Here is an 11,582-nt window from a genome sequence, read left to right on the forward strand (position 1 = left end):
CAGCGTGTCGTAGTGTAAACTAGACAGATCTCCCTTCCTTAATATCTTGTTTACGGTTGGTGCACTGCACAGGTAGAGTGATTGTCGGTATGGTCGGTATAAGACTGGGTTTTGTTGTCGTGGTCACAACGCGGTGTGTATGTCAGTGGAAGAGAGTGTTCCGCTAGCATCCATCGAACACTTACGAGTAAGCCATTTCGCAGTACGCCACGTCTTTCTGCCACAGACTTTCAGAGGATACCGCTGACAATTTCTGTCCCTCTCCAATAATAAGTAAAGAAACTAATAACGAATCACGGAGCTAGCCTCTGAATACTTTTTATCTTTTCTCTTAATCCAGCTTCGCAGTCCAACTTCTGAATGACAAGCGCAAAAAATCAAACAGACGAAAGTTTTGTAATCGATCTTGATTCATGAATGAGTTACATTTTCTTAGGATTCTTCCAGTGACTCTTATTCTAGAAACTTCGATTAGATTTACATGTTGGTTTCAAAATCGATATTCTCATACGTAAGGCGCTTTTGACTGATTTCGGTGATTTCTCCGCGATGGGCTAGCCAAATGATGTATCTCTTCTCTTCGGTACGCGTTTTTTATTTCATACGGTCGTGTCGAGAGTCAACTGTTAGTCTTTAAAATGCATTTCTTGAGTACGAGTGGTGTACAAGGAAAGGTTTAGAACGTGAGGAGGGAAGGAGGAAAGTAAGGCTTTAACATCCTGTCCACAAGGAAATCCTCCAAGGTACAGATTTAGCTCAGCGAGAGTGTTCAAACGCCTTGTTCAATGAGCATTTAGGTGAACTCGGGAAAAGACACAGAGCTAAGTCAGTTTGGGCAAACAGGGATAGAAAAATAATAAATACATGAATATGAGACCTACTTTTCCGGGTTATGGATTCACTGTCCGAGGGCGTGCTGAAAACTAATTCCTCGGAATGTTTTACATGAAAATTGTTAAAGCTTTTTAGACAAAACAAACGTTACGAACATCCTACATATTTATTCTTCACGTCTTCATATTTGAAGCCCTCTGTGGCTAGAGGGCTCCGAATTGTAGCGCGTAACACGGCGGTGTGTAACATAACAACGTCGGAAAGTGAGAAAGAGCGAGCTGTAATCGAGTTTCGGATTTAAAGAGTTCGCCCACAATTGGAGCACTCTCTCCTTTAGAATGACAACCCCAGACCACACACGAGCGCTGCGATATCTGCAACAGTCCAACGCCTTGGTTTCACTCCTCCATTCATTTCCTACTTGACACCTTCCGATTTTCATATCTTTATCAAGCTTAAAGAAAACCTTCAAGGACTCCATTTTGACAGAGGTGAATCTGCCCCAGTAGAGGAGATGTGGTAACTGCGTCAACACAGTCAAATCTTCTTCAGTGAGGGGACCAAAAAACGAGTCTCTCGTTTGTTGAGAAATAAATATGTAGACATGAAGAATAAAGATCTATAACGATAATAACGTTTGTTTTATTAAAAAATCACTAAGAGTTTTCACATAAAAAATTCTGAGGCACACTTCTCACCATGCTTCGGAATATTCATAGTACTGCCGATTTCTCGTCTTCCGCTGGCTCTGTTCATGACGTAACAAACTGTGTTACTCCTCAGTTACTACGCGGACTTGTACCGTAACGCGGGGCTCTGGATGACACTGCACCTTATCACCAGGCCGCAATTGTTCGCGATTGGTCTGAAGATAATTCTGGAGAATTCCAGCGAATGATTTGGCCAACCAGATCGCACAACTTGAATCCCATCGAACATTTATGGGATAAAATTGAGAGGGCAGTTCGTGCAAAAAAAAATCCTGAACCAGCAACTTTGGACGGCTATAGAAACAGCATGGCTTAATATTTCTGCAGGGGACATCCAACGACTTGCTGAGTGCACGCCACGTCGAGTTGCGGCACTACGCCAGCCAGAGGGTCTGTCACGTCATTAGGAGGTATCCCATGATTTTTGTCACCTCAGTGTATATGGAGGTATACAGAGCACGCAGAGCTACCAATACGCTCCGCCTTGAGGTAGGCCAATACAGCGAGGAGAACATGCGATATTGCCTTATCTGTTTGAAAGATAACGTCACTGCCACCTCGAAGATAGTGCACAGCCATCCGCCTTAACAGACCAGAAAAGTGGCGCCTGCTGTCCGATTTACCGGTTGTGCTGTACCGTAACGCAGGGCGCTGGGCGTGTATGACGATGTCGGAAACAAATTGGTCACATTCTTTCTCCTTCAGCCACTTGCAGCGTGCCTGGTTGATGTCATGCATAATTCAAGCACTAGGTTGTTTCCAGTTTGCGCAATACTCGTAAGTAGCTAGCAACAGAAGACTGCACAGTGAAGATGTCTCGCTCAGGCGCAGAGATCCAGGGTTCGGTTCTGGGGAATGTAGCGGTTTGTTATGTTAGTCTCTCTCTCTCTCTCACACCTTCTCTCTCTCTCTCTCTCTCTCTCGCTCTTGGTCTCTCTCTCTCTCTCTCTCTCTCTCTCTATCTATCTATCTATCTATCTATCTGTGTATCTACCTCATACCCCTTCCCACCAACCGCCCGCCTGCCACAGATACTATTAGCGATCACGTTACACTTTTAACGTGTCACAGATACCTACGATTTTAATAATAAATTAGAATAAAACACATAAAATATAATAAAATATATAAACAATTTAATGTAATAATAATAATAACAATAACTCAGTTACATCAGCGCTTAGTGCACTGTCTTGGCTTAATATCAAAGAAATTGTAATTCAGAGAAATATTACATCTAAAAGCATTCGTCTGAGACTTTAAGAAAACACGAGGCATGTAATTAAATTTAGAACTATGATTGAAAAAAACTCTCACGATTTTGACAACGTCATAATTTACACAACACAAAATCGGAATGTGTGTTATTTCAGTAACTACTACGACAGCAAGCACAGTGTGAAGACTACGGCTATTTGAGCGTGTAAATGAGAAAAATTTCTTTTGTTCCAGCCGTTTCCACTGACGTTCGAAAATCAATGTTTCTGCTAAATGGACTTTCCCTTTTTGTCTTCTCTACCATAATTTCCAGTGGTTTGTTGGTTTTAGCAACGGTCTTACGAATGGTGTCGAATTTGTTGTTAGTAGCTGGTACGGTCAGCCTGGAAACGCATGGATTTACCTGGTTTAAATGTTACTTGCAAGTCATATCCCATCCACGTGGGGCCAACACTTACACAAACAACTGACAAGTTTCCAGTGTTGAATGTACTTATAATTTATTAGTTGATTCCCCGGAAGTTAACTCTGAACTTTGGGAATTGATACGCGTATATATACCTGTGGTGTCCAAACCGTGGCTCGCGAGCCGCATGCAGCCTAAAGCAATTATCAATGCAGCGCTAGAAATGGGCATGTATCACACGATCGGTAAAAAAAATCGGGTAATACAAAATTATGATAAGATGAATATTTTCACTCTGAAACTCTCGCCACAAGATGCTATTCTCTCTCTTTCTCTCTTTCATTATCGTCGTTTATTGTTAGTATTAAGTACGTTATGTGTGGGGCCCAAAAATACACTTCTTCCAACGTGGCCTAGATAAGCTAAAAGTTTGGACACCCCTGCCATAAACGCTTGTGCTGCAATGTGTTTTAGGAGGTGTGTCATTACGGTATAACGCATCTCCCAGCCTTGCAGACCGGCGGACGTGCAGCAGAGGTGAGAGGAATGAGGAAGTGGTGTCTCGCCCTGCTGCCTGCTCGCTAGGGGCTGGGTTCAGCAGCTCCGCTCGGCTGCAGCTTCCGGCGCCGGGCCGCCTGGAATGCGGGCGTGCGGTCACCCGCCCCGTCCCGCGGCAACAGCAGGCTGCTGCCTGCCGTCACCTGCAACGCCGCAGCTGCTTCTGCGTGCACCGCTACTCTGCCTACTTTCCGCCCACCTCAGCGGCTGGGAATTCTGTCGAGACGTTGGCGGCGTTTAGGATGCGTAACCAAATATGCAGAACACCACCCACCATAAGTGGCACAACCAGGGCTGAGTTGAGGGGGTGATGAGACAGCCCGTCGCCAAGGCCCTAGATATGGCTGGATCGCAAAAATAGAAGAAAGAAAAACGGTTTAGGAATTGGCTGGGAGAGAAACCTGAGTTCTCTTACTCATAATGTTCCTATCTTCTGCCTACGATAAGTGTTTCCCTCGGCCCGCGGCTGTAAAGACATGCTGTCCTGTCTACAGTCATTTCGTCCAAGTAGCTTCATAAGGAAACGACAGTTACCGAACAGACGTCTACTGCAAATAGAGCTGCCCTCTACCAAAACTACAGTTTGGTACTTTTGGTACATTACATAAATGTCATAGTAAAAGGTAGGATTATAGGTAATATTGGTAGCATTAGGAGGGAAAGAAACATAAATGAATGTGTAGGATGGAGACTGAGAGCCGACGATTACTCTTTGTTTTTTGTTTGTGTGGTGTTTTTTTTTGTTTTTTTTTTTCACATAATTAGTACCGCATATCATTCAGTGTTAATCCACCGTGTATTTTATATCCTTACAGAATAACTTTTGATGCAAGTATAGTTTACATACACAAACATAAAGACACATAGAGGCGTGTTTTTTTAAGTAAGTACCATTTTGAAATTAAAAAAAGACGTGCTAAGATAGCGCAATAATTTTATTTTTACATGAAAGCCTGTACCTTAATCTACGCACTGACACCATTACTTGTTTACTTTGTGTACTGAGTGTTTAAGATGCCTCCGATAATCATGAGTCCCGCCGACTGTGAAGTACGGGCTGTTATAAGAATTCATAGGGCTAAAGGCCTAAAAGCGATCGATATTCATCGTGAGATCTGTACAGTTTACGAAGAAAACATTATGAGTGATGGAATGGTAAGAAAGTGGGTGAGAGCATTTAAAGATGGCCGCACAAATGTGCATGATGAACAACGGAGTGGGCGTCCTGCGGTCGTTAATGAAAGTTTGGTGCAGAAAGTGGACAATAAGGTGAGAGAAAACAGACGCTTTACGATTTCCTCCTTGCAGGATGACTTTCCTAACGTTTCTCGTAGTGTTTTGTATGGCATTGTGACCGAGCACTTTAATTACCGAAAATTGTGCGCACGTTGGGTAGCGAAAATGTTGACGGATGTGCACAAAAACAAACGTTTGGACAGTGTATTGACTTTCATTGAGCCGTACCACAACGACAGTGATGATTTCTTAAGTCAAGTTGTTACGGGCGATGAAACATGGGTGGCATACGTCACACCAGAATCAAAGCAACAGTCCACGGAAGTTGAGCAAGGGCATCGTTTTGCTGCAAGACTTTACAGAAACCAAAAGAAGTTGAAAGGTACCAAATATCTAGAAGGTTCAAAAGTGGTTCAAATGGCTCTGAGCACTACGGGACTTTATATCTGAGGTCATTAGTCCCCTAGAACTACTTAAACCTAACTAACCTAAGGACAACACACACATCCACGCCTGAGGCAGGATTCGAAGCTGCGACCGTAGCAGCAGCGCGGTTTCGGACTGAAGCGCCTAGAGCCGCTCGGCCATTCTAGAAGGTTACCTAATGTTATACAGTAGAGTATCATCTGAGCAAAGAGCATGTAATGGAGTGGCAGTATTGATAGACACAAAACGTGAAGATAATATACAGCAGTATGCACTATTAAACGAAAGGATTACCTCGGTGAGACTGAAATTTCATAGATAACATCGAACAGTTAAAGGAACCTACGCAACAGCTAAAGGAAAGAAGGAACTAACAGGTCTGTACTATGAAGAAATTTAAATGAAATAAACGACACTGACCATGTTATCTGGTGGGAGACCTACACTATGTGATCAAAAGTATCCGGACACCCCCAAAAATATATGTTTTTCATAGTAGGTGCATTGTGCTGCCAACTACTACCAGGTACTCCATATCAGCGTCCTCAGTAATCATTAGACATCGTGAGAGAGCACAATGGGGCGCTCCGCGGAACTCACGGACTTCGAACGTGGTCAGGTGATTGGGTGCCACTTGTGTCACACGTCTGTACGCGAAATTTCAACACTCCTAAACATCCCTAGGTCCACTGTTTCCGATGTGATAGTGAACTGGAAACGTGAAGGGACACGTACAGCACAAAAGCGTACAGGCGAACCTCTTGTGTTGACTGACAGAGACTGCCGACACTTGAAGAGGGTCGTAATATGTAATAGGCAGACATCTATCCAAGCCATCACACAGGAATTCCAAATTACATCAGGATCCACTGCAAGTACTATAACAGGCAGGAGGTGAGAAATCTTCGATTTCGTGGTCGGGCGGCTACTCATAAGCCGGTAAATGCCAAACGACGCCTCGCTTGGTGTACGGAGCGTAAACATTGGACGCTTCAACAGTGTGAAAATGTTGAGTGGAGTGACGAATCACGGTACACAATGTGGTGATCCGACGGCACGTTGTGGGTGTGGCGAATGCCCAGTGAACATCATCTGCCAGCGTGTCGTGTTACGGTGTGGTCGTGTTTTTCATGAAGGGGGCTTGCACCCCTTGTTGTTTTGCGTGTCACTATCACAGCACACACACGCCCATGCCCGAGGGAGGACTCGAACCTCCACCGGGACCATATCACAGCACAGAATTATATTGATGTTTTAATCATCTTCTTGCTTCCAACTGTTGAAGAGCAATTCCGAGATGGCGATTGCATCTTTCAACACAATCGAGCACCTGTTCATAATGCACGGCCTGTGACGGAGTGGTTACACGACAATAACATCCCTGCAAAGGACTGGTATGCGCAGAATTCTGACCTGAATCCTATAGAACACCTTTGGGATGTTTTGGAACGCCGACTTCCTGCGAAGGGTCACCGACTTACATCGATACCTGTTCTCAGTGCAGTACTCCATGAAGAATGGGGTGCCATTCCCCAAGAAACCTTCCAGCACCTGACTGCCTGTGATAGTGGAAGCTGTCATCAAGGCTAAGGGTGGACCAACACCATATTGTATTCCAGCATTACCGATGGAGGGCGCCACCTGTAAGCCATTTTCAGTCAGGTGTCCGGATACTTTTAATCACATAGTGTAAATGCAAGAACAGGTAAGGAACCCATCCACCAACTGATCGGCAACAGTGGAGAAGATACTATTAATAACAATGGAATACAATTGAGTCCCTTTAATGAACTGAAAATAACCAATACGTTTTTCGAGAAGAAAGACATATACAAACACATGGTCTGCATGAAGTCGTAGATCTCTTAGTGATTACAAAATAATAAATAAAAATCTAACCTCAATGGTGATAGGCGTATAGGTATTAGAAGCAGAAATGTGAGACCGGATCACTATCTTGTTACATCATATATACAGCTGTGGGAAAGATAGAAGAAACAGAAGAGCAAGAAAAATGAAAGAAACCCAAATAAAACTTCTAAGGCGCATCCAAGATGAGAGTTTAATGAATCTATATCAGTGTAATCTAATTACGCTACTCCAGTAAATGCCTTCAGGTGAAGATCTAACTGAAGAATGGATACACATTGTACTATAATACAAGTCGCTAAAGAAGTACTAGGTGAAAAACCCAAAAGGATTCGAAAAAAAGGACTTAAGATTTGAAACGAAGAGATAGAAGGTACCATAGAAAAGAAAAATAAAGCATATAGGTTGCTCATACAAAAACTGACTGCGAAAGATGAAGAAAAATAGAATAAGATGAGAAATGAAACTAAAAAATGGCGATACAGCAAATAGATCCTCAAGGGTTATATTTATAAGCAGAATTAAACATGATATGTACGGCAGACAGGAAATAGCAAATATATTGATCAACTAAAAATAATAGACAAAGATATTGCAAATGTAAATTTTATTCCTTCAGAAATCTGGATAAATCACTACATGGAATTATGCTACAATCTGGGTGCAGAAGAGTCTAAGGAAGAGAAAGCCGGGGAATGGACAGATCTAATAGATTTGACAGAATTAAAACAAACATTAAGAAAACGAAAAAGAAAACGGAAAAGCAGCTGGATTAGATGGAATTAAATGAGAGCTGATAATCTGTGGTGGAACATTTCTAGAATTCAGATGCTCCATCTGTACAACATGTCTTGGCATGCCGGCCGCGGTGGTCTCGCGGTTCTAGGCGCTCAGTCCGGAACCGCGCGACTGCTACGGTCGCAGGCTCGAATCCTGCCTCGGGCATGGATGTGTGTGATGTCCTTAGGTTAGTTAGGTTTAAGTAGTTCTAAGTTCTAGAGGACTGATGACCGCAGCTGTTAAGTCCCATAGTGCTCAGAGCCATTTGAACCATTTTGTCTTGGCATACAGGTAAAATACCAGAAGAATGGGGAAACGCTAAAGTTAGGCCACTGTTTAAAAAAGGAGACAGAAGTAGCAACTGATTACGGGAGAACGGTCATCTGAATGCTTTTTATAAAATCTACAGCAAATTAATTAATGAAAGGCTTTCGAAACGTCTCTGATTCAGTTTTATTAGAACAGCAAGCAGGCTTCCGTAAAGAAAGTTCTTGTGCTGATGAGATTGTCACTCAGAAACAAATTATATAGATAAGACGAGAATTCAGTTTGGAGATATACCTAGCATTCATCGACTTCGAGAAGACATTTGACAGCACTCACAGAAAAAAACCTTTACTCAGTTAAGGAGAAAAGAGGTTTCTCCAGACACCTGATAAAAGTATGTCAATGTTTATACAAAAAAAGGGAAGATAAGAATAGATACTGGCAAAGAGTTGAAACCAAAAATAGCCGGCCGATGTGACCGAGCGGTTCTAGGCGCTTCAGTCTGTACCGCACGACCGCTATGGTCGCAGGTTCGAATCCTGCCTCGGGCATGAATGTGTGTGATGTCATTAGGTTAGTTAGGTTTAAGTAGTTCTACGTTCTAGGGGACTGATGACCTCAGATGTTAAGTCCCGTAATACTCAGAGCCATATTAACCATTTGACACAAAAAATGGAGATAAACTAGGGAGTAAGACAGGGCTCTAATATGTCACCAACACCTACGTAGACGACCTGGTCAGGGAATGGATGATGGACAGGGTACAAGAATTGGGATAAGCAAATTTCGAAATACAATGCTTTTTGCCGAAGACTAGGTAATCATGCAGGACAGTGAAAAGAAATTTTAAATAGTGTTACACAGATTAAAGAATATAATCCTAAATTACAATCTCAAGACATCAACAACAAAAACAATGAGTTTTTTGGAAAGTACCCTATAACGACTTAGATAGTATTCAATGACATAATAATAGAACAGGTGTCCCACTACCAGTATCAAGGATGTAACATAACTTTTGAAGAAGAGAAAGACACAAATATGAAAATGGTCGTGTGCAGAAAAGATAAAATTAGTGACAAAGACGTAACGTTGATTTTATTATTAACCGCCGCTTACGCTGTTTATTAGATATGAGCACCAGAGATGTCGACGAGATACTGTAAATCGCCAGATTTGCACCTGGTGACCAATTATGGAACTAATTTTTTTCAGCGTAAATCTGTTCCGTATACCTTGCAAGTTCCGGTGTCGTACGGTACTTGCAGTCCACAGTGAACTTCTGTGAGTAGCTGCACTTCAGTTATAACCACCCATCGTTTGTATTTGAAGCGTTATTTAATTGTAAAGTACACATGCATCATTTGTTTGTAAGTCTAGTTGGGGCAAGCGTCAGTAACAAAATATGTCATTCCTTTGTTGATTAGTAAAATTAACTATTTGTAATCCAGCCACATTTGATTTGTAATATTCACTGCTTATTCCGAAGCAGAAATGATTATGACTGAAATGCTTTAAAGAAAATCATAGGATGGATACAGGTTATGCCCAATCGACAATAATGTCATCAGAGACGAAGAACAGACACGTTTAGCTGAAGAATAGGTAAGGATATTAATCCCACAATTTTCAAAGCAAACGTCCTGCTCTTCAAAACATTGTACCTAGAAGTCACTGCCGATAGCTATCGGGGACACATGTTTCACATAGAATTTCTATGTTAAGTCACAAGTATAGTCCTATATAGCTATGCTAAGTCACAAGCATAGTCCACAGCCTCCACACGAGGCAACTGATGTTCTTTTATAACATGTAGAGAGTGACACATGCCTCTGTGTGCACCATACCCCGCTGTCCGAGTTAAAGCAAGGGGGGAGGGGGAGTCATTGTTCTCTTTATCATTAAGTCATCGTCTATCCTCACAAGATTTGGAAATTTTCTCCTGTTCTTAATACTAACTTTATAAATCACTCCACTTCATATGACTTGCCTTTAATTTAGCGCAAGGGAACATGTAGCACCAGATAGGTTATAATAGGCTCTGATCGTAGCTATTGTTTCCTCTCCTGAAATCAGGCATCCTTGTATCAATCGATGATTTCGATTACCATCTCAAATTCTTCTTTCTCAATGAAATCCAGTCATGCATCTTTCAGTTTCTTTTACGTCCGGCGACACTGCGCCTCTACGGTATTCTGTCGTCTTCCTTAGGCGTTGATTGCAGAGATATCTCCATCTTCCACGCTGTCAATAATTTATAAAATTATGGACTCATAGTACCTGACTGATGTACTGGTTTCCGTACGTGAAATTCGGTCGAGGCATATAAATAAAAGACGAACGAGAAACCCAGTGAGTCTAGCGCAAAACCTGCATCTGACGCACGGTTTACAATCACAAATGGACTTCGGCACAAGGACGTGAATCTAGGGCAGTTACGCGAGTAAACGGCACGGCTATGGCATTTGCAATTCTGAAATTAGCGAAGTGCCTTATGTAATGCGAGACTTTTGGGTCGCACTGACGACATGCATTCATTTTCATTGCTTGAGCTCATCAGACAGTCAGCGGTTCTAGATGCAGATCGCTTAACCTTGTGGAAACGGCAATACAGTCCATAGGGACAGAAACGGAAATCAAATTAGAATCATATTATTACCTTCAGCTGCTAACGGGCGTTGATATATATCAACGGGGACAGGTGAACATGTGTGCCTCGACCGGGACTCGAACCCGGGATCTCCTGCTTACATGGCAGACGCTCTATCCATCTGAGCCACCGAGGGCACAGAGGATAGCGCGACTGCAGGGACTATCTCGCGCACGCCTCACGCGAGAGCCACATTCTCTCCTTGTATGTTCACGCACTACTTTCGTATTGTCCCACCTCAACACACTCATTGCTCGTGGAAGACATTCTTACCAAGTCCCGTAAGAGTTCGGGGAATATGTGTACATCCGCACAGAAGAAGAAGATCATGGTCGGTGTTGTCAGAACTATATACTTAAGTGGATATGGTATCTCTTCTTTCGGACATGTCCGAAAGAAGAGATACCATATCCATATAAGTATACAGAAGCGGTGACCTGGGCAAGTGAGGTAAGTGAACCACTCTTTGATCATGAGGCCATCTTCACGCTTCCTTTTCTTAAGCACCTATGCTTTTCAGCGAAAGTCATCCGTTGCCAGGCTTTTAATAGACTCAGATGCCCGGTATAGTGGTAAGCACTCAAGAAGACGTTGGAAGTTCCCTGCAGAAACACTGAGCCATTTTGCC

The 11,582-nt window shown here is 42.7% G+C and overlaps 1 non-coding gene across 1 annotated transcript; it reads right to left on the reverse strand.

Annotated features, from left to right (window-relative positions):
• Positions 1-11,016: 11,016 nt before the first annotated feature.
• On the reverse strand, positions 11,017-11,091 carry Trnat-ugu (transfer RNA threonine (anticodon UGU)). The gene has a single exon. It is a non-coding gene; the product is annotated as a tRNA-Thr (tRNA).
• Between the last annotated feature and the right edge of the window lie 491 nt (positions 11,092-11,582).

The sequence above is a fragment of the Schistocerca cancellata genome, chromosome 1, assembly GCF_023864275.1.
Source record: "Schistocerca cancellata isolate TAMUIC-IGC-003103 chromosome 1, iqSchCanc2.1, whole genome shotgun sequence".
Taxonomy (NCBI): domain Eukaryota; kingdom Metazoa; phylum Arthropoda; class Insecta; order Orthoptera; family Acrididae; genus Schistocerca; species Schistocerca cancellata.